At 47.2% G+C, this 24,024-nt stretch overlaps 1 protein-coding gene across 4 annotated transcripts in view; it reads right to left on the bottom strand.

Moving 5' to 3' along the window:
- The window catches only part of PLEKHG3 (pleckstrin homology and RhoGEF domain containing G3), a 42,238-nt gene extending 30,648 nt beyond the window's left edge, over positions 1-11,590 (bottom strand). For 3 of the 4 annotated variants that reach the window (XM_021701412.1, XM_021701411.1, XM_021701409.1), the window contains exon 1: positions 11,528-11,590. The gene's annotated coding sequence lies outside the window, so the exon portion shown is untranslated. Of the gene's footprint in view, positions 1-10,371; positions 10,538-11,527 lie in introns of those variants that run through there. The other variant, XM_021701410.1, reaches the window with a different exon arrangement.
- Positions 11,591-24,024: the final 12,434 nt, after the last annotated feature.

The following is a 24,024-nucleotide window of genomic DNA, read 5'->3' on the forward strand; positions in this document are numbered from 1 at the left end:
AAATAAATAAATAAATTTCTCAATAAAGAAAAGCCCAGACTAGATGACCCCACTGGTGAATCCTACCAAACACTTAAAGGAATTAATACCAATTCTTTACAAACTCTTCCAAAAATAGAAGAGGAAGGAATACTTCCCAAATCATTCTATGAGGCCCTATTACCCTGATATCAAGACCAGACAAGATACCACAATAGAAGAAAGCTACAGTCTAAAATCCCTAATAAAGATGCAAAAAATCCCCAGCATAATACTAACAAATAGAAACCAGTAATACATAAAAAGGAGTATACACTATGACCATATGGATTTATCCCAGAAATACAAGATTGGGTTAACATCCAAAAATCAATTAATAGAATTCAAGGTATTAATATAGTACAAAACCACCTGATAATCTCAGTAGACCCAGAAGAAACATTTGACAAAATCTAACGCCTTTCCATAATAAAAACACTTCCACAAACTGGGAATAGAAGGGAAAATTCACATCCTTATAAAGAGCATCTACGAAAAACCCATAGGTACTTTATACTTAATGGAGAAAGACTGAATGCCTTTCCCCTAAGATCAGGAGCAAGACAAGGGTGTCCCCTCACGCCATTTCTATTCAACACTGTACTAGAGTTCTAGCCATGGCAATTAAGCAAGAAAAAGAAATAAAAGACATTCAGATTAAAAAGAAGTAAAACTATCTCTATTCACAGATGACATAATCATGTATATAGAAAACCCTGTATCCACTATAAAACCACTAGTACTAATGAAAGAGCTCAGCAACATAGGATACAAGATCAACACACAAAAATCAATTTTATTCCTATACACGGGCAGTGAACAATCCAAAAATGAAATTAACAAAATAATACCATTTATAATAGCAGCAAAAAGCATTAAATACTGTGGAATACATTTAACAAGAGAAGTGTAAGACTTCTACACTGGAAACCACAAAACACTGTTGAAAGAATTAAAGAAGATTTGAATCAATGGAAAGACATCTCATGTTCTCCTGCATTAGAACACTCAACATTGTTAATCTGGCAATATTTGCCAAATCGATCTACTGGCTCAACACAATCTCTGTGAAAATCTCAGCTGGGTTTTGTTTTTTGTGGGTTTTTTTGCAGAAACTGACAAGCTGATCCTAAAATTCCTATGGAAAAGCAAGAGACCCAGAATAAACAAAACAATCTTGCAAAAGACCCAAGTTGGAAGACTCACAGTTCCTGATTTCAAAACTAGAAAGCTACACTTCCTATGACCATGCTGTGCTAGCATAAAGGCAGACATCTAGATTAACAGAATTGGGAGTACAGAAATAAAACCTCACATTTACAGTCAACTGATTTTCATCAAGGGTACCAAGATGATTCAATAGGGAAAGAACAGACTTTCAAGATATGGTACTAGGAAAACTGGATATTCACATGCAAGGGAATGAATCTGGACATCTAGTTCGCACCATATGCAAAAACCAAGGCAAAACGTATCATGGACCTAAAGGTAAGACCTAAACCTATAAAACTCTTACAAGAAAACATAGGAGTAAATCTTGGTGAATTTGGGTGAGCAATGGTTTCTTAAATATCAAAATCACAGGCACCAAAACAAGTAGATAAACTAGACTTTATCAAAATTAAAAACTTTAGTGTTCCAAAGGGCACTCTCAAGAAAGTTAAAAAAAAAAAAAGTGAAAGACAAAGCACAAAATAGAAGAAAATAGCTGTAAATCATGTATCTGACGATAGACTTGTAACTAGAATATAAGGAACCCTTACAACAACAACAATAAAACTCAATTTAAAATGGGCAAAAGGGGCGCCTGGGTGGCTCAGTCGTTAAGCGTCTGCCTTCGGCTCAGGTCATGATCCCAGGGTCCTGGGATGGATCCTTGCATCAGGCTCGCTGCTCAGCGGGAAGCCTGCTTCTCCCTCTCCCACGCCCTCTCCTTGTGTTCCCTCTCTCTCTGTGTCTCTGTCAAATAAATAAATAAAATCTTTAAAAATAAATAAAATAAAAATTTAAAAAAATTTTTTTTAAATGGGCAAAGATTTGAATAGATATTTCTTTAAAGATATATAAATGGCCAATTAGCACATGAAAATATGCTCAACATTCTAAGTCTTTAGGGAAATGCAATCAAAACCACACTTAATACCGCAGCATACCTACTAGGATGGCTAAAATCAAAACAACGTTAAATAACAAGCGTTAGTGAGCTCATGGAGAAATTAGAATCTTTGCACACTGATAGTAAGAATGTAAAATACAGCAGCTTATTTGGAAAACAATTTAGCAGTTCCTCAAAAAGTTAGAGTTATCATGTGGCCGAGCAATTGTACTCCTAGGTATGCACCTAAGAGAATTAAAAAAATGTCCATACATGGGGCACCTGGGCGGCTCAGTCAGTTAAGCATCTGCCTTGGGCTCAGGTCATGATCCCAGGGTCCTGGGATCGTGCCCCACATCGAGCCCCACATCGCGCTCTCTGCTCGGCGGGCAGTCTGCTTCTCCCTCTCCCTTTGCCCCTCCCCCTGCCCCTGCTCTCTCAAATAAATAAAATCTTTTTTTAAAAAATGCCCATACACAAAGCTGTACATAACTGTTCATAGCAGCATTATTCATAATACCAAAATGTGGAAACAGCTCAAATGCCCATCAACTGATGAAAAGATGAACAAAATGCAGTTTATCCATATGATGGATTATTTGGCAATAAAAAGAAAGAATGAAGGTCTGATTACATTCCATAACATGCATGACTCTTGAAAACACCATGCTAAGTGAAAGAAGTCATAATAAACTACATATTCGGAGCGCCTGGGTGGCTCAGTCGTTAGGCGTCTGCCTTCAGTTCAGGTCATTATACCAGGGTCCTGGGATGGAGCCCCAGTGCATAGAGAAAGTACATCTGTGGTTGCATGGGGATGGCGGATGGGCAGAAAGGGAAATGACTGCTAATGGGTATAGGGTTTCTTTCGGGGAGGATAAAAATGTTTTAGGATTAGATAGTGGTAATGGTTGCAGGACTCTGAATATACTAAAAACCACTAAACACTTTACATGGATGAATTTTTATATGGAATATATCTCAGTTCTAAATCAATCAATCAAATCTTAAAAGTATTAAGTCAGTGGGAAAAGTATACACTACTCAACAACTGGTCCTAGAAAATCTGGCTATTCCTCTGGAAAAAATAAAATCAGTTTGATCTTACAAGGTTGAGTGGTTCTCCACTTTGGCTGAACATAAAGTCACCTGGAGCATTTCATAACCATGCCTGGGCACACCCCGAGATATTTTTATTTTATTGGTCTGATCTGAGGTGAGACTCGGACATCAGTACTTTCTTTTTTAAAAGCTCCTCATAAGGTTTTAGTGTGGAGCCAGAGTTGAGATCCAGTTTCATATAAAGAAAATACATTCCAGGTAAATTTAAAATGTAAGCATGGGAAGCAAAACTTAAAAGAAAATATTTTAATATATTTATAAAATCAGAGTAGGAAAGGATTTCTTGAACAAGAGACAGAAAGTACAAAAGATTGGTAAATCTGACATTAAAATTAAAAGTTCCTTATGAAAAAAATGACATTTATGAATAAAGACAACCCACAGTTCTATGTAATGAATATAACCTACCAAAGATTATTTAACATATATATTTTAACTCCTAGAAATCAAAAAGGGGGCGCCTGGGTGGCTCAGTTGGTTTAGGCAACTGCCTTCAGCTTAGGTCATGATCCCAGGGTCCTGGGATTGAGTCCTGCAGGGAGCCTGCTTCTCCCTCTCCCTCTGCCTGCCATTCCCCCTGCTTGTGCCCTCTCTGTCAAATTAAAGAAATAAAATCTTAACAAAAAAAAAAATCAAGAAGAAAAAGGCAATAGCAATTACAATTTTTTTTAATTTGAGAGCGAGCAAATGAGAGAGAGAGAGAGAGTGCATGTGCCAGTTGATTTAAATACATCAACATGGATAAATCTAGATAACAATGTTGGATAAAAAATCCAAGTTCAAGACCACACTGAACATGATGTTATATATGTCAAAATAAAAACAACACGATACCGTATGTTACTTACAAACAGTAAAAAGTATAAAAACATGCAAAGGTATAATAAACACCATATTCGGGAAAATGCTACTTCTGGGGTGGGAGGAAAGAGAAAGGTTTCCCCAAGAAAAAGGAAGCTTCAGTTGCGTGTGTAACATTCTATCTGTATGATAAATGAGAGAGGCAAATGGGATGCCATTACCATTTGCCAGGTCTGGACAGTGGGAGCAGGGAGTCGGGTCGGGGTTCCTAGGCGGGGGTGGGCCCCAGGCTGCTGGAGACTGACTGGAACAACCAGCACCAAGACTGCACACCAAAGCACCTTTCAGCAACATCCAGAACCAAAACAAAGGAACAAAGCTCCTGATGGAAAGAGGCCTGGGATGTTTGAAACTGCACCTCCTCCCTGTCATTTTCTGGCCTCCGAAAAGTGCTGGGTGCGTGCTGTGTGGCAGCCGGAGATGCTTAAAATGTAAATGGACTGAAAGCATTCTTGTTTCTACTAAGGCAAGTGCCCTGTGGGATAACTGGCAATCTACCTGGGTGGAGCTGAGTTAGGGTTGGACCTGTCTCTGCTGCACCATAACACATTAAAACTGCACTGGCTGGGCTCCCCATGGAGACGGCTGTCCAAAAAGCCACATTTTTAAGAGAGTTTTGAAACAGTCTTGGGTAAAGCTGAGCGCCTGTGCCCTGGGGTCATTCAAAAGTTCAAATCTCATTCCTGCCAAGTCTTGGCGAGGGATCCTGGACAAATTTCCAAACTCGTGTGGACTACACTTCCTTATCTGTGGTTTGGGGGAACACCACTGCCTTGTTGAGAGGAGCAGGGATATTATTACCTTAAGTATCAACATTTTAAAAACTTTTCGTCAATCTGGTTGGGAATCATTTAAAACTACGGTAAGCGCTTCCTTGCATGCCTTCCTAAACAGTCAAGGGAGCATAATTTAACCTTTTCTGGATGACTCAAGGTCACAATTACAGTAAAGCATCAATTATCAAAATGATAATCCCCCCCAAGGGCCCAGGTGTGCCGAGCCATTCCTCCTAGATGAGAGACCCCAGCTTCCACCAGCACTGGCTCTTCCTGCTATTCTGACCTCTCTCCACTCTTACTGTCGACTCTCAGCTCCTCGGGGGCCATTTTTCCTCTCTGTGCTCGTCTCTTTACCGTCTCTCCTCTGCTGCTTCCTTTCAGTTGCCAGCTCGGAAGGAGGATAGCACCACGTATATATAAAAGTAAACAGTCTGCAGGAGCCGGGTGAAAAATAACCTAGGAACTTGCGTCCTGGCGGATCTGAGGCTTGCTGGCCAGACGCAGGTAAGCGAGGCTGCAGAGAGGACAGGTCCTGAAGAGCACAAAAGGTGACCCCCCCCCCCACTGCCTTCGATGGGCTATTATGGGACCTAGCATGAGAGGAACTATACTCGAGACTACAAGCACACCCTCCTGTCCGCTCTGGGCCCAACCTGAATGGGGGCAGAGCCTACAGCACGCCTGGTGGGACTGGTCCCAGGGACTCCAGCAGCCTTGCACTTTTCCAGGCTGCAGAAATACAGAGCCTGCCCCTCTGCTACAGCAGCCGACCACAGGTTAACTTTCCTAACTATCCTAGGCGTCTTTAGACAGGAATAGAACACCTGTGAAGAGTGTGAAGATTTCTTGAATTCCTAAGGTTTCACCACACAGTAGGCTTTCATTTATACAAAAAATATTTATTGGAGGAGTGCCCGAGTGGCTCAGTCGGTTCAGCGCCTGCCTTTGGCTCAGGTCATGATCCTGGGGCCCTGGGATTGAGCCCCGCAACCCCCCACCCCCACCCCCAAAACAGGCTCCCTGCTCAGCGGGGAGTCTGCTTCTCCCTCTCCCTCTGCCCCTCCCCCCACTCATGTGCTCGCACGCATGCTCTCTCTCTCAAATAAATAAAATCTTTAAAAAATCTTCATTGGAATCCTACTATGCAGCAAGCACTGGCGACGTAGCAATATGCAGGACAGATAGAGGCTGCGTGAATACTGGTTCCCTTTTCCTGTTAAACACTTGCCAACTATTGCTCAAGAACCTCCAATGTATAAACACAAACACACACGTACACACACAGTCTTGCAGCCTGGAGAGTATAGGATATGCATTTTTAAGAGCTTCCAGTACCTGCAGAACCCATCTCTCCTCTTGAGATCCTGTTAACACAGCAAGAACTAGACCTCAGCCCTCTTGCGTCTCTCCCTGCATTCTCAGCCAGAACCCAGCAATAATCAGCAACTTCGAGGACTCTCAAACCGGGTTTTCCAAAAGTCTGCATGGACGGCCACCACTGTTCCCATTAGAACCTTGTGCAGGTCCTGTGTCCAGGCCCACAATCTGCTCAGCAGGAAACAAGCGTTTAGGAGTCCTTAAAAATCCATTCCCTGAGCTTAAACCAGAGATCCCTCCCCAAAGGCCAGCAAGAGAACTGTAAAAAGCCTGGCTCTCCCTTTGCCTGTGTTCCCAGATGGCCACAGCCCACCCAGGTGGGGCCTAACCCCCACCACTGCCTTCTTCCCCCCAGCTCCCATGGAACAAAAGCCAGAGCCAATGAGACCAACAAGCCCAGATTACTCTCAGGCTGGGACCTCAGCACAAGCTCCTCACACCCCTATTGATTACACTTCATACTGTTCTCTGTGCTATACAGGACCAAAGATGAATCCAGCACAGTTGCTGCCCTCAGACAGCTTCTAATCAAGTAAGGAGCACAGGGGCACCTGGGTGGCTCAGTTACGTTAAGCGTCTGCCTTCGGCTCAGGTCATGATCCCAGGATCAAGCCCTGCATCAGCCTCCCTGCTCAGCAGGAAGCCTGCTTCTCCCTCTCCCCCTCCCCCTGCTTGTGTTCCCTCTCTCGCTGTGTCTCTCTCTGTCAAATAAATAAATAAAATCTTTTAAATAAATAAATAAATAAGGACCACAGAGCAGAGACCCAGTTAACAAGACCAGCCATCATTCCAGACAGCTAACTCCCAGAGGGACTGCCAAGTGTCTCCAGGTGCACCTCCTTCTGATCACGGGATAGTGGACCCTGCCCAGTTTTCCTCCTCCTCTAAGGTCACCCAAAAACAAAACGCCTGGGGCTGTTCAGGGCCATCTTTGCAACTTCCTCTGGGGCCAGATTATAATTAGTTTTATGCAGTCTCTAGGCACCAATTGGCAGGCCCAGAAAGTTCCTTCACCACAGGACCTGCCTGGCTGTCCTGTGTGCGCCACAGGGCCCTCAGGGGGTGTGGTCTGGCTGATGACCACTTCCCCGGGCCTCACCCTCCACAGCCCATCCCTGCTTCCTGAGCCAGGGCAGGGCCCCCAGGAAACGGCTCACCACAGCTTTGACAGGAGTCTTAGAGCAGGCCCCTCCTTTTGAAGTCTGAGACTCCACAGACTGGCTGGGTGGACGCAGCACAAAGCTGAGCAGTTAAGAGGTCCAGGCAGAACCCAAGATAAGGCTCCATCAGAATCCTCTTGCCACCTATACAATCTGCCCAGCCCTCCCCTCCCCTCCCCTCCCTCATCTCCCCCACCCCTTTTTCCCTCCATCTCTGAAGGTAACTTTTCTACAGGAGGCTGGGAGAGGGGCCAATAGCCTTCCCTGCTGTGAGGCTGGGCAGAGAGGCCAGGGACCATGGTGTGATTCATCAGGGTTGGTTAGAAGCTGGGGGAATTCCAGAGCAAGGGAAGGCCAGGGCTGCCCCCAGTTCGCCCTGTCCCAGGGCAAGTAGCCCACACCTGGGAGTCCTGCATCCTCTCTCAGACCAACCATCGGAAATCTAGGAGAGGGTAGAAAAGTCTCCCTAACTGGGAACTCTGCACTAATTAGGGTTTCTGTTATTATCTCCCTCCAAATCCCCACCCCTGCCCAACACTTGAAATGCAAAGCCTTTTATCCAGAGTCCTTAGCAATGGCATGAAATATCTTGAGCTTCCTCCCCCCTCCAACCCCACACACAATTTGGTTGGAGAAATAATACGACTATCATTTATTGAACACCTCTGTGGGCTTTGCTGAGCATTTAACACACATTCTCACGGTTCATTCTCACACAATACCGTACGTGGTAGGTATGAAGACTAACTCCATTTTACAGGTGAGAAACACAGGCTCAGAGGAGTTCAGCACCAAGGGGCTAGCAAGCTGGAAAGCTGGGATCCTAACCCAGGTGCATCCAATTCCAAACCCTGCCCCTCAATCCGCAGTGGGTAGCTCCAACTGGGAGTCAAGCAAAGGCGATAAGAGATGACGGGAAATTCTTCCCTCAGGCATTATCTCCAATATCCCTCGCTCAGGAGGCTTCCCAGGCCACCCCATCTAAAATGCCATCTCACCCCCTGTGGTAATGCACATCCACCACCCCCTTGCCTATCACATGTTTCTACTTATCACTGACATTTTTTTTTTTTTTAACTGACATGCTTTCTATCATCTATTTCACTTTCTATCTTGCTGTCAGCTTCCCCCACTACAAGTCAGTTCCAGGTCAATATTTGTATATTTTATTCACTGCATCTATAGTCATATACAATAGGCACTAAATAAATGTTGAATGAATACTTAAAAATAGAACTAAGAAGCATAATTGTAGGAAGAAAAAAAAGGATGATTCATCCATTCAGGGGAAGAAGGAGATGAGAGAAGAAAGAGTGTGTGGCCAGGAGCAAGTTGGGGGCCCTAAGAGGAGCCCAACAGGAGGAAATGAGGGTCTGCCAGGTCCCCTGTGGATTCCACTAGAGCCTTTCTGCACAGTAGTGACTTCCAGCTGCCAAGGCTCCAGCCTGAGGGCTTCTGCTGGGGAGGGTGGGCAGGCAGCTTTGGAACAAAGGCCTATGGACATGCAGCTGGCCAGAGAGTCAGACCAGAGCAGAGGCCAGGGCCAGAGGGGCAGCCTGGGGTAGTGGGGAGGGAGGCAAATGAGGAGCTGAAGAAGGGCCTCAGTGCAGCTGCAAAGGCAACACGCTCCCAAAGCCCAGAGTCCCCTCAACCCCCAACACAACAGAGAATAACTAGATGGCTTCATAATTAACCCTCCAAAGTCAGCGCCCCAGCCTGAGCTTGTGGCAACCCCTCCAGGCTTGGAGCCAGAGCCTTCACAAGGTTCTGAGAGGGGGTGGAGGTGAAGGGGCAAGCCACACATCTGGAACACAGTCCCTTTTCCCCTCCAGCCCTGCTCATCCCTCAGGCCATGGCCTTTGGCCTCCTCCGGTGTAAACACAGTGACCCTGGGTTAGCTGTGGATTTGGTAAGCCAAATGTTTACTCTGGAGCTGAGAGATCACAGGCCACGGATGTAAACTTCCACCATAGGATCCTCGTATTTACCATCTCCTATGGCACACATGGGACATACCAGGAAACTTTAAAAGCTCTCGAGAGCCTCTCCTAGCCACAGTGAGCTCTTTATTTTGTGTAAGAGTTTATGGAGCACTTTCCACGTATCTGGCTTCATTTGATCCCTACCACAACCTCTCTAAGGAAGAGAAGGCAAGTACCCTGCTTTACTCACATGGAAACTGAGTCTGAAAGATATGTGATTTGCCCAGGTCATGTTAGAGAAAACACGGATTAGCCAGAGCAGGAAATCTGAGTTCTAGTCCCTGTTTGGCCAACAGGGACCAGGCTCAAATCACCTCACATCTCTGGGCTCTGCTTCCTTCATGTGTAGATAGGCTAATCAGAGGTGCCTTCCAGCACTAGCAATGCTACCAATCTTTGATGGTATGCAGTAGAGCCAGGATTAAAATTCAAGCAAAATCCCGTGCTGGACTCCCAGGCCCGTGCTCTTTCCACTCTTCCTGATAGGCCATGTCTAATAAAAGGCCACATCTAATAAAAGTGGAAAAGCCCCCAAAACAACCCTTAAACCACTCCCTCTGCTTCTAGGACTTGGTTTACCCCATGCTGACTCCCTGCCCTATCCCCTGAGCAAGATACCAGGGAGTCGGGGCGCCTGGGTGGCTCGTCGTTAAGTGTCTGCCTTCGGCTCAGGTCATGATCCCAGGGTCCTGGGATCGAGCCCCGCATCGGGCTCCCCGCTCCACGGGCAGCCTGCTTCTCCCTCTCCCACTCCCCTTGCTTGTGTTCCCTCTCTCGCTTTGTCTCTCTCTGTCAAATAAAATCTTTAAAAAAAAAAAAGATACCAGGGAGCCAAGGGGTTGCCCAGCCCTTGGGGAAGAGAACGGGTTCAGCAGAAGCAGGAGCATTAACAGCAGGCTTAGAAGGAAGAGATGAGGCACCCCGGGATCACTGGAAGGGGTGAATGACAAAGGGGTACACCTTCCTTTGGTTCTTACTCTCTAGGTTTTCTGCTGGGGATGGTTGGAATGAAGTCATTCCCAGCTTAAGGCAATCAGGATTCCACTCCCAGTCCATCAAGGGAGGTGCTGGAAAGGCACTCTCCTAAAAGGAAGCAGGTGACGTGCTCAGAAGGGAAGCCCTCCTGGGCTGTCATTACTCTCCCTACTTATTATTTCTTAAGCAAGGTCGATGTGATTAGGCTGCATGAAGAGGCAGGGCTGGGGAGACTCTAAGAACCCCTAGTCTAGGGTTCCACATAGGAGAACGCAGTCTGAGTCGCCTCCCCAGGGGCTCCAGAGAAGACAGCCTCCTTCATCTGCCAACAGTTTAGCAAGTGACCTGGAGGAAGAAACTCTTACGGCGGCCACTAACACCGCCCCCCCCCAAGGCCACACCTCTCCAGCCTCCTACCATTACATTTCCCACTCCGTTCTTTGTTTTCAAAAGCAGCTCCAAAGAGTAAAAGTAGTTACCTTAAAATGTCTTGAAATTTCCAGGTCTCATCCTAGCTTTCCAAACCAAAGGGCTGAGAATGGGAAGAAAAGTAACCAAACAGATTTCAGGAGTAGGCGAGGTCGAGGCCGACAGTGGCAGGCAGTGGCCTCTATGCCTTCGGCTCCCGACATCCCATTTCTGGCACCCACTGTAACCCTTCCAGGACAGGAGCTGAGATTCCCAAGAACGAGCACCGTGTGCACCAACCCGGAACACGCTGCTGGCGCCCCTTGGGCTCCCAGGACCAGAGGATGAGGTCCCTCCCCAGAAGGGTCCACCCTGCCCGAGTCCCACAGTCCGAGGCAAGGGCCAGCCCTCCGGCGCCCGAGCGCGCAGGAGGAGCGGGCGGGCGCAGCCTCGCGGGCTTCCCGGCTTTCAAACGGAGCTTCCCGGAGCCACCTGGAGCGGTCGCTCCTTTTGTTTCCGGGCTGGGGACTACAGGACAGAAAAGGACTCCGTGCACGAGCCTTCCGCGCTCCGGTCCTCTGCCGGGGGTCTCGCTCCGGAAGGCGCCAACACAGCCCCGGGCCCTCCTCAGCCGCCCGGAGTCCTCACCCCGCGAGGGGCTGCGGCGAGGGCCCGGGAGGGTGGGGGCCGCGGAGGGGCTCTGGGCGCTGCCACTGGCCGAGGGAGAGGGGAAAAACGAGGGCCACTCACCGCGCGGTCGCCGCCCCGCCGGGTCCCTAGCGCTCGGCGCGCGAGGCTGCCCAGGTGCGGCCGCGACGCAGGCGCGAGTTTGAAAGTCGCTCTCGGCAGGCGCTGAGGCTGCCGGCCGCTCCCGCCCACTGCCCAGCCCCTCGGCTGCCGGGGACGGGGCCAGCTGCTGACGCGGCCCCTGGGGACCCCAGCCCGCGCGCGCCTTCCCAGCGCCCGGCAGGAAGTCGGGGCCGGGCGAGCGGAGCCGGAGCTGCCGCGGGAGGGAGGAGAGAGGGAGGGGCGGGCCAGGAATCTTTCCAGTGGGTGGAGACTCAGGCCAGTCGCTGGAATCCAGCAATTGGCGGCTCCGCGGGGACCCGGAGAACCTTCGCGTCGCGGCGAGCCGGAGCCCGGGGTGAAAGGGATCGTGTGCCACTAATGATTAACGCCCGCAGGTGGGGCGAGCGCGCCGCCCAGCCGGTGACCGTCCCGCCCCGCGTGAGCCTCTCCCCCGCCGCCTAGGTGCCCGCAGATACAAAGACGCACGTGGTGGGGGTCACCCCGGTGTCACAGCCAGACACCCCCCATTGTGCGGATAGGAAAGGGGGCTTTCTAGGAAGACAGTTGGGATCGGCTTTGGGGGTCTCGATCCTACCAGAGCAGGTCATCTTGGCTTTTCTGAGTCAGAAAGGCACTTACATGAATTTCTCGCCGCAACTCGGTCCCTGTGATCCTTTACAAATGTAAATCCAAGCCTCGAGGAAGCTGAAGAGATGAAGAAACGGGTAACTTGGCGGGAGCCCACCAAAAGACTGCTAGGGAGATAAAGCAAGATGCAGAAACCTGTGTTAATAGAGAATCACGTTTTTGTAAAACGAAGACCGAGAACCTGTCTCTTGTTTTTATGTCTCTATGTAATCCTTTGGGCATGGGAAGGTACACACCTGGAAGGGGGTCACGGACACTGAATAAGGACAGGCTGGATTTTGAGCAAGATCGCAAGTTTTAAAACGCAAAATAATTCATCAATAAAGATGGAAAAAAGATGCTGTCCCCGCACAAGTCAGAAGAGAAGCCCAGGGTGGGGCCCCAGAAGGGATCCCACTGGTTAGACCTTATCACCAGTTCCTAGGGAGGAGGAATGGAACACTGATAACCGAATCATTGGGTTCTGTGTAGACAAGTGTGTATAGTAAACGGCAAATAGAGTTCTTGTTAAAAAGAAAACAAGCTTAAAAAAAAACAAAACACCTGCTCCAGGCCAATGCAAACTCCAGGTGATTTACATGGGGCGGGGTGGGGGGAACGGCCGCGGAAGGAAATGGCTTTCAGGTGACTTTGAAACAGGATCCAGGCCGAGGGTGGGGTGGAGACAGCGGGGTTCCTGGCTCCCGACTGCCGGGGAAGAGGTAAGCGCGGGGCCTCATCGGCCCCGGAAGCAGGACCCACATTCCTCGGGGAGGGAGGGTAGGCTCCAACCTTGCCAAGCCCTACGTTCGCCTCCTGGGAAGGTGAAAGCCGAGATTACGGAAGGAGTTTGGGGGTAAACAGCCGCCGCGGCTCCACCAGATATAGCCAGTCAGGCCCCCCACTGAAGAGAAAAGTGAGAAGCCCCAAGTCCCTTCCTGCCTTCCAGCGGGGGGGGGGGGGGGGCGGGGGTTGTCCTTCCTCATACTTCCGCCTTTCTGTGAGCCTGCTTTCTTCTCTGATCACCTGAATGCTATCCCGTTCTGTCCATCTCAAATTCCAGGTTCCAAAGAAGGCCCTTGACTTAACTAAGCCATTACTGAGTGCACCCCTCACTCCTCGGGCAGGGAATAGTGTCAATTACAGTAATAATAACTCATTTAGTGAATGCTTACCATTTGTAGGGCCCAGTGCTATGCTATTTACATTATCTCCCTCCATCCTCACAATTAACCTTGTGAGCCAGTCAGTGTCCTTATCCCCATTTTACAGAACGGATAAGTGAGGATCAGAAGGTACCTAGCAACTTGACCAAGATTACATAACCAGCAAAAGCAGACCCTGACAAGATTCCAGATAGGTCCAACATTTGAGTGCTTACTATGTGCTTACCATTATTCTAAGCCCTTTGTACAGTTATGGTCACAGAAGAAATGGAGGCAAGGTCACGCAGTTAGTGTGTGATAGACCTGGGCAAAGCTGATCTTCACCATCTATTCTGGTTTCTTTTTTGACACCTGTTATATTCAATTCAGCACTTCATTATAATGCCTTGCATTGCTTAATTGTTTTAATGTACATAACCTATTTCCTAAAAAGATTGTAATCTTTCCTTATGGCAGAGTCATGCAGGAAGCACTCCGTAAAGCAATGCTGAATTCAGATGAAATAACCCAAACAGTTTGTGAGAAATCATATCTCGCCTCTAAAGATAAAAACCTGTGTCTGGGCCCAGACTTCAGCGATCAGAGCCTCTCTCCTTCCTGCCCCTTCAGGGATCCTTGCTTTAGTGGCTGCACTCTCCCTATTAAATCATTTATTATTATAATAATACCTTGTGCTCCAGTAATGCCTTTAATCCAAGATCTCAAAGTGTTTTAACAAATACAGATTAATGCATCTTCACAGTATCCCCACTAAGATAGGCAGATGGAGGTATTCTCACCCATAAAATGGGGGACAGCACAGAGAATTGAAATGGCTCACTATGGAAATCAGTGGAAGGGTTTCTTCTCCCAGCCCTTCCCCTCCTCCTTCCTAACTCTTGGCTGCCAACATCTGCATCAAAATTTCAAATCCCAGAGACAAAGACCATTGAGTTTTTACAATAAGGGACATTTCCAAACTGTCATTTCAGCTGCTCTATTGTGGTAGACCTCAGGAGAGGGAGGGGATGTAAAGACTGCCAAGGTCCTGAGGCTCTGTGCTTCCAGCCCTGAGAAGAAACTCAGGCTTGCTGGGGTTGGGGAGGAAGTCCTCCTCCAAGGTGACCTAAAAAGCCCAACCAGGCTTTGAGGTCTCAAAACTTCCAGAGTTTCGAGTTGCATTTTAGTAATGTTTCTCAAAGTGTGCACCACAAGCAACAAGAAAATAAACATCATCAAAATCTAAAACTTTTATGCCTCAAGGGGCATCAAGTAAAAAAAAAAAAACAAAAAAGAAAATTGTTGCAAATCATATCTGATAAGAGATTTTATCTAGAATATGTAAAGAATCCCTACAAGCAAATAACCCAAATAAAAAAGCAACCAATTTAAAAATGGGCAAAAAATCTAAATAGACATTTCTCCAAAGATATACAGATGGCCAATAAGTACATGAAAAGACACTCAGCAACCTTAGCCACCACAGAAATGCAAATCAAACAACAACAACAACAATGAGGGGCACCTGGCTAACTTAGTCGGTGGAACATGTGACTCTTGATCTCTGGGGTCATGATTTCAAGCCCCATGTTGGGTGTGGAGCCTACTTAAAAAAAAAGTAAAAAACAATTTTTTTTTTAATGAGGGGTGCCTGGGAGCCTCAGTCGGTTAAGCCTGTTTAAGATTTTCTCTCTCCTTTTCTTTCTCCCTCTGCCCCTTCTCCTTTTCTCTCAAAAAAAAAAATTGGGGGGCGCCTGGGTGGGTCAGTTGGTTAAGCCACTGCCTTCGGCTCAGGTCATGATCCTGGAGTCCCCGGATCGAGTCCTGCATCGGGCTCCCTGCTCAGCAGGGAGTCTGCTTCTCCTTCTGACCCTCCCCCTTCTCATGCTCTGTCTCATTCTCTCTCTCTCAAATAAATAAATCAAATGTTTAAAAAAAAATTTTTTTTAATGAAATTTCACTGTATACCCATTAGGATGGCTAAAATAAAAAATGTATAATAATTAGTGTTAATGAGGTTATGGAGAAATTAGAACTCATACATAAAAGATTAAACCGAGTGAACATATGACTCAGCAATTCCATTCCCAGGTATGTATGTATGTGTGTGTGTGTGTGTATATATACACATACAAGAGAATTGAAAACATCAGTCCACACAAAACCTTGTACACGAATGTTCATAGCATCATTATTCATAATAACCAGAAGGTAGGCACAACCCAAATGTCCATCAGTTAATGATGACTGGATAAACAAAATGTGTATCTCTACAATGGAATATTCAGTCATAAAAAGGAATGAGGTACTGGTTGATGCTACAACATAGATGAACTTTGAAATCATTGTGCTAAGTGAAAGAAGTCAGCCACCAAAGACCACATCTGTATCATTCCACGTATATGAACTGTCCAGAATAAGCAAATCTATACAGACAGAAAGTCGAGTTGTGGCTGTCTTAGAGCTGGAGTGGGCGTGGACGGAAGTTGGAGGAGATAGGGAGTGACTGCTCATGGGTTCGGGGTTTCTTTTAGGAATGCTGTAAACACTAAAAATGAGTAAGGGACAGGAGGGGCCAGGTAGGGAGAGATAGGTAGGAGGCTGTGTGATCAGGCTCACCAAAAATCCCAGAAATGCTGACACGTAAGGAAACCAGAGATAGGGAACAGAACCAGACCACCTCATTTGCCTTAAACATCAGAGATGAGATATTTGAAGGAGAAGTCATCATGGTGCTATCAGTGTTGACGTCAAGAAGATCTCAGTTCCCTGGTCAGTCTTCTATAAAACACTGACCATAAAAGACCTCAGTGGCAACCGGCTCGGGACCCCTCTCACTCTAGAAAGTTTTTTCTTTCCTTCCTGTTCTCACCTTCTCTTAATAAACTTTCACTTCACCTCACCCTTTTGTGTCCGCGAGATTCATCGACTCCGTGAGACAAGGACCCTGCAACCCTGCAACAAAAAGAGTGATTATACAAAACACACACACACGCACATTGTATATTTTAAATGGGTGAACTGTGTGGTATGTGCAATCTCTCTTTTTTTAAAGATTTTATTTATTTATTTGACAGAGAGAGACAGCAAGAGAGGGAACACAAGCAGGGGGAGTGGGAGAGGGAGAAGCAGGCTTCCTGACGAGCAGGGAGCCTGATGCCGAACTTGATCCTAGGACCTGAGATCATAACCTGAGCTGAAGGCAGACGCTTAACAACCGAGCTACCCAGGCGCCCCTTGTGCAATATATCTCAATAAAGCTGTTAATTTTTTTTTAACTGTTCAGAATTACCAGGCTCCCTGTTAATCAGAATCTATCAGAATCCTGTCAGAATCTTTGGTGGGCAGGCCCCAGCTCTGCATTTCCCCAGAACACACTGAATGAAGTTCAGCCTAACAGTGTGCTTTACAAGACTATGATTCAGAGTCTTGTGGCTCCGGGCTTCCTGAAATGAATGAAATGGAAGGTCTGTAACTCACTCTGAAAGGGCAAAGGCCTGGGGATTGGGAGGGTGGGGAGAATAGGAATCCCCTTCCTGAAGTTCTTTATCAATTGCTTCTTTCCCCCAGTCTAAACTCCATAGTGTCAGAAAAGGGGATGAAGGGGGATGCCTGGTTGGCTCAGTCGGTTAAGCGTCTGCCTTCAGCTCAGTTCATGATCCCAGGGTACTGGGATCGTGTCCCAAGTCTGACTCCCTGCTCAGCGGGGAACCTGCTTCTCCCTCTGCCTGCCACTCCCCCTGTTTGTGCTCTCTCTCTCTCTGGCAAATAATAAAATCTTAAAAAAAAAAAAAAAAAAAAAGATGAGAGACAGGACAGGCAGAGGCACCCCAATAAATAAAATCTTAAAAAAAAAAAGAAAGGGGAAGAAGGTATGGGGGAAGGAAGAGGAAGACGTCCCCCCTCCTTACTACCTTCAGGCTCCAGCCACTGCTGTGTGGAGCTCTTGAAGGAAATGAGCTGTTTGTTTGAGTTTGTGTCTGCAATAGAAACATTTGCCAATCACTTGTGGTTTTTCAAGAACCTGGGAGCCACGTGTGAACCATTTTTGGAGATCCTCTTACGGTCACCTTCGTTATCGGCAGATAAGGGGGCTGTAAGTCAGCATTTCCAATACCTGAGGCCAGAGAATCGCACTAAGACATCAGCCTTTAATGGTCTAGGGGTTGGTTAATACACTGACTGTTCCTTCTTGGACTTCTGGCCTTTGGGCCAGATGTTTTTCTATTTACAGCACTGCCTGGAGATAGACAAAGTATAAATGTGGAATAGTCAAGCTTTCCCCAGCTTAATGCTAAAGTGAAAGATTTTCTGGGTGGGTTCAGAAACTATCAGCTGAAATGGTGTTGAGCTGTCTGTGTACTTCTTTATCTATGCTGTTAATATCCCATAAGACTTTCTGCTGCCATTGGAGATTTTCAGACCTCGGTATTCATAAGCAGCATCTGGGAAGTTTCTGACTCACAATTGAAACTGACCCCAGGAATCTGCATTTTTTTTTTAAAGATTTTATTTATTTATTTGAGAGAGAATGAGAGAGAACACATGAGAGGGGATAGGGTCAGAGGGCAAAGCAGACTCCCTGCTGAGCAGGGAGCCCGATGCGGGACTCAATCCAGGGACTCCAGGATCATGACCTGAGCCGAAGGCAGTCGCTTAACCAACTGAGCCACCCAGGTGCCCAGGAATCTGCATTTTAACAGTAAATGATTCAGATGCAAGGGAGACCCATAGACCACACTTGGGAAAACAGTGGTCCGAATTCTGCCTTTTGTCTTTTCCCCTCCTGGTGCTTCCTCTTCCTCCCCTGAAACTAAGGACTCAAAATAGAAACCCTGCAAACCCAGTGCTCCAAAGATGAAAGGGTATGGCTTTTAAGACCTCATGATGTTGGGGGGCGCCTGGGTGGCTCAGTCGTTAAGCGGCTGCCTTCGGCTCAGGTCATGATCCCAGGGTCTGGGCATCGAGCCCCACATCGGGCTCCCTGCTCAGCGGGAGGCCTGCTTCTCCCTCTCCCACTCCCCCTGCTTGTGTTCCCTCTGTCGCTGTCTCTGTCTCTGTCAAAGAAATAAATTAAAAAATCTAAAAAAAAAAAAAAGACCTCATGATGTTGGAACAAATCAGGCTCTTATATTCAATCAGATGAAAGGGTTCTACCTTGATTCATGTGAAATGCCTAATCTTCCACACCCTGGTGACAAGTAGGGCGGGGTGCACCTACCAAGTACTATCCTGTAACACCCAGAAAACAAATTAATAAGAGCTTAATTAGGAGATAATTGCCCAGTTACTTGCAGATGGAAGCAGTTCTTCCCGACTGTAATTTTTGTTGTTGATGTTTTCCTCCTAGACAAGGGCCCGTAATAGGTAGATTCGGCCCTGGCTTCCCTGAGTATTCTGCTCAAAGAGTACAGAGCAGTTGTTCCAAGAAACTAATGGGGCCCAGATTGACCTACTCTTTCTTTCTTTCTTTCTTTCTTTTTTTACATTTTATTTTATTTTTTATTTTTTTATTATTTTTGAAGATTTTATTTATTTATTTGACAGAGACAGAGATAGCGAGAGCAGGAACACAAGCAGCGGGAGTGGGAGAGAGAGAAGCAGGTGTCCCCCTGAGAAGGGAGCCCGATGTGGGACTTGATCCCAGGACCCTGGGATCATGACCTGAGCCGAAGGCAGACACTCAACCAACTGAGCCACCCAGGCACCCTGGCATACTCTTTCTTTGGTTTCTGTGCCAGACCCTACAGGAAAGAGGGGTCGGTAATAACCAGATTAGGGCAACTGGGACCCAGTCCATCTATTTTCCTAAGTCACCAGCATCTCCTCCAGGAGAAATGAGGAACTGACCCAGGGGTAGAAGGAATAACGTTTCCTCCACCAGAGCAGTGAGCTCATGGAGCCCACACAATCCTGTCCTATTCTTGGCTGCCAGGCATTCCCATGGAAACCTCACCTCCCTTCACAGGTGGTGCTTTGTGGCAGTCACCCTGGCCCACTCTCTTCTTCACTCTCCTGCTACGTAACTGCATTCTTCTCAGTCTTAGAGGATTGCCAGGGTTTCTTCCAATCCTAAAAATCTTGGATTCTCTCATTTAAGGAATCCCAAACTGATCATTCAGCTACAAACTCTCTTTTCTCTTCACCTCCCAGCTTGACTAGGGAGACAAGTCTGGCTTCATAACCCTTGACACCATAATCTGAATACCCTTATCTCAGGCCTGTGGTTGTCCTCAGCCTGCTAGGAAGAGTATGGAGATAGCACTGTGCCAGGAGCAGTGCTAAGTGCTCCACGAGTATTCTCATTCCCTCCTCCCAACAATCCTTGGAGGCAAGTAATAGTTCTCTCCCATTTTACAGGTGAGAGCATCAAGGCTCAGAGAGGTCAAGTCACATGTTCCAGGTGTGTAGCTCTTAACAGCAGACCCAAGACATGTTCCCAGGCCCCTCTGCAGCCTGAACTTGTACTCTTAACTGGCAGCCTGCCACCAAAATACCCCACCCCATTCCCGAGGCACCACTGGACTCCAGCAGATGGGAGCAACTTAAGTAAATTAAACGCAAGAAAAGAAACGTCCCCTCCCTGTTCTGCCCAACCAAACTGCTGCGAATTGCCTCACAACTGACTGGAAAGCCTACTCGGCTCACAAGTGAGTTACAGACTTGTTCAAGGGGCTGGTAAATCAAGTGATGGAGAGAGAAGGAGGAATGTGGTTCAGGGTCATAAAGAGAATGAGAAGGGGAAAAATGCAAAAATCTCTAAGGAGTTGTGACATCTCGAGCAAGCCAGCCATAAAAGGTAAGGCAGGACATCTGCCTGGCAAGCAGAGTCTCTGGGGCCCGAATCATGGCTCTGCCACCTGTTCCCTAGGAGTCGTCAGGCTGCTGGAACTCAGAGAACATCCTGTCCTGTCTGCCCCTGGAGAGACAGGAGCAAAGCTGAAGTTTACCAAGTGCTGCTGAAGGGAGTGGGGAGTCGGCTTCCTGCTGGGCTCAGAGACTCCTGCAGAACTGCCTCCAGAACCTGCGCCAGCCCCAGCTGCCCTGCCTGCCAGCCGTCCTCACAGTGGAACTTGCTGTTCCTATGACAACACTCCTCTGCCCTCTCTCCCCCCCAGCTCACCCCCCCCACCCCCCGCACGGCCTCACGGGAGGGCGACTTCTCAGGCATCCAGACCAGACATGGAGGGCTTGGCAGTCCCTCTGCAAGCAGGGTGGTTAAGAGCACAAGCTTTGGAGTCAACAGACCTGAACACTTGCTGTTTAGTCAAGCCATTAACTTCGCAGGGCCTCAGTTTCCTCATCTGAAAATGGGGTGAGTAGTGATACCTATCTCACAGGGTGTTTTCCAGGAATTAGTGAGAAAAATACCTGTAAGGAACACATAGTTCCTAGTCCACAGAAAGAGATGGCTTATAATGTTATTTGTACTTCTGCTTCTTAGTGTTAGATTCCCAAGCACCACCTCAACATCCTAGTTTCTCTAATGCCGAATCAAGTCAAAGAATCTTACAACTGGAATAGACTAGAAGTCCCCTAAGATAACTATTGTTTCCTTAGGTTGTTTTCATACATCTCTCTCCAAGGATGAAATAATATCAGTAAAGTACTTAGCACATGACTGGGAAATAGTAAATGCTTAGTAAAGGTTAGGGTTTGTGCAGTTAGTGGTATTTGTCAACTTGACTGGATCACATGATGCCCAGACATCTGATTAAATGTTATTTCTGGGTGTGTCTTCAAGAGTGTTTCCAGAAGAGACTAGCATTTGAATGGGTCAGCTGAGTAAAGTGGATTGCCCTCCCCAGGGTGGGTGAGCATCATCCTTCAAATGATTATAATGGCTTTAATATTGGCAAATCCTGGGCTTCAAATGTTGGGGTAGGATGTTTGGGAAATAGCCAAATCCCATTCAAACCCAAGGAAAATGTAATCTCTAGCTGCATTAAAATGGATCCAGAATGAGGAGTGACAGTGGAGTGAGGACCCTAGTTTCTCCCATGTGGCCCCTGAGCCAGTTCTAAAGGCAGTTCCAGAGAGGAGTTGATGCCCACTGTGCCCTTCCCCACCTGCACCCACCCTCCGGGTCTGCTCTCCTCTCCCAGGACAGAGAAGTTGAGAGAAGTCTGAGGCCCAGAGTCATTTCTAGTGACCTAGGGACCCTTCCCTGGGAGGTTCAGCCATCAAGCAAAGATCTACAGTCTCACTTCCTCTCCATTTCCTTCCCGGGCTCCTCCTCTCCCTCCATCCTGACTCCTTGACATGAGAAAGAATTTTTTGGTAGACCACACATCTTACTAGGGGAATGCAACCCACCCCCCACCCTCCTGGGCATTTAAGTGGAGTACTTATTTCCCACTGAGGACAAGCTGTCCTGACTCCTATGCTCTCACACTTGTTTTCACAAGTTTCTCATCCACATTCATCGCGGTTCTATTATGTGCCAGCCATTATGCTGGCTCTTGTCAAGGACATAAAAGCATCAGACCCCATCTCTGACCTCAGCCAGGTGGGAGAGGGTGACAAACTCTAAACATATAACAAACTATAAACATATAAACATATAAAAATCTTTAAAGTGCCATTCTAGACAATAAAAGCAGACATGGTATAAGACAGTTTACAATTTTTTAATAATTCTAATTGGTACTAAAAGCCAGAAGGCAGAGAGCTTACTGTAGGCTAGAGGCTAGAGTGGTCAGGAAAGACTTCTTGGAGGAGGCGGCCTCTGAGAGTCTTGAGAGACAGAGCGGATTTGGGGGAGCTGAAGAGGAGAGGAAATATGAGGAACAGAAGACAGCGCTGGGAAGGCAAACCTCTGGTCAAGATTGGTCTGTGTGTGGTGCTGGTATACATGTGAGCTATCTCTGGTTCACTGGTATTCCAGTCTAGTCATTCTTTTCAGGGGTCTTGGCAAAGACCTGAACTTGATCATCAAGTAGGGGCTTCCTCCTTCCAAATATTCAGATCTAATGACTCTGTATTAGTTCGAATTCTTTGGGTTGCAAGTGACAGAGTCTCAACACAAAACTAACTTAAGCAGAAAGGGCTTTGTCTTTTAGAACTGGAAAATCCAGCTATGGAGGTACATTAGTTTACAAGACTGTTAAGGCACAGCTGCCTCTAGGCGATCTAATACTATCTCAGGGCTCTGTCTTCTCTCCCTTTTTCTACTCTACTCAGAACCACCTTATAGGCTGGCTCTCACAATGAGGCAGGGAAAATGGCTGTCAGTCACCTGAAATTCATATTCTCTGAACTTATCAACACTAATGGAAAGAGTAGAAGTTTCCCTCCTACTCCCTCTTCATAGTCCCTTGTTGGCATCCCTGACAAAGGAGGTAAAATAGGTTCACTGATAGGGTCCCAAAGTTAGCTGTCATGTGGGGAGATACCTGTGCTGTGGGGTAGACCCAAAAGACTAAAAGGACAATATGGGGCTGGCCTGGGGAAGAAGGCAAGGCTGTGTTGCATTATTCTGGAAAACCCCATTCCCTGTTATGGACTCCCAGATAGATACATGTGCCCCCTTCCTCCCAACCCTAATAGCCAGACTCTTTCCATAGGGAAACAAATGGTTAATTGCTAGGAGGGCTTGTGTAGGGACAACAGCTACCTATCACAGGACACTGCGGCAGGGTTAGTAACTGGATAAACATCCAAGGGGATGTAGGTGTCTTAGGAGTGGGATCAGCTCAGAAGACCGGGTTAGGCTGGTATACCCTTACACCGTGGAAAACTCATGAAATGGATTAGGTGGTGAGCAGAACAGAATCCTCGCTGCAGGCCAGCACTCCCTTAAAGGGCTTGGGTGGTGTTTTCAGGACTGTAGGTGTCATACTAGGAAGAGCAAGGACCCAGTAGGTGTCCTACTCAGGAAGAGCAAGATTTCAGAGGCTCAGGCTGCCCTGGACTCAATATTGAGTGGAGACTGAAGGCATTTCCAGCCTGCTCATTCTCTGCTCTTGAATTCTCAGTAGGCAGCCTGCTCTGGGGGCCCCAGTGTCAGGGGCCAGCAGCTATCAGTCACTTCAGATCAGAATCATAGAGGGAAAAAGAGAGATGAGGCTTAGGGCAGTGCTGGCCAAAAGACCTTTCTGTGTTGATGCAAATGTTCTGTACCTGCAGTGCCCCTTATGGGAGCCGCATACGGCTACCGAGCGCTTACAGTGTGGCTAGCACAACTGAGAGACTGAAGTTTTAATTTTATTTAATTGAAATGAATTTAAATTTCAATGGCCACATGTGGCTAGTGGCTATGTATTAGATACTAAGTCTTAGAGAACATCCTTCCTCCGTGCACCTCTGGGGCTTGGAAGGGAAAAAGGCAGGATAAATTGGAATGGACCATCCCAATCAATGATCTACGTCCGGCAAGGCAGATGGTGCAGAATTGGGAAATGAAGAAGACCCCTGGTGTCAACCTCCTTCCTAGACACAGACATCAGTTGCCTGAACTCTGGCGACTGTCCCTCAGCCTTTCCCTCTGAGAGCCACTGCCTCTGAAAAGAACCTCACAAAAGGTCATCTGAGGCTACCAGGTGGCTCTAAAGCCACAGTCCAGTGAGGAAGGAAATAACTTCCACACCTCGCAATAGCCCCATAGGGAACACCCTCCCCGCATTGATATGGGAGACCCCGTATCCTTATGGGAGACCCCGTATCCTTATGGGAGACCCCGTATCG

This window comes from Neomonachus schauinslandi, chromosome 9, assembly GCF_002201575.2.
Source record: "Neomonachus schauinslandi chromosome 9, ASM220157v2, whole genome shotgun sequence".
Lineage (NCBI taxonomy): Eukaryota > Metazoa > Chordata > Mammalia > Carnivora > Phocidae > Neomonachus > Neomonachus schauinslandi.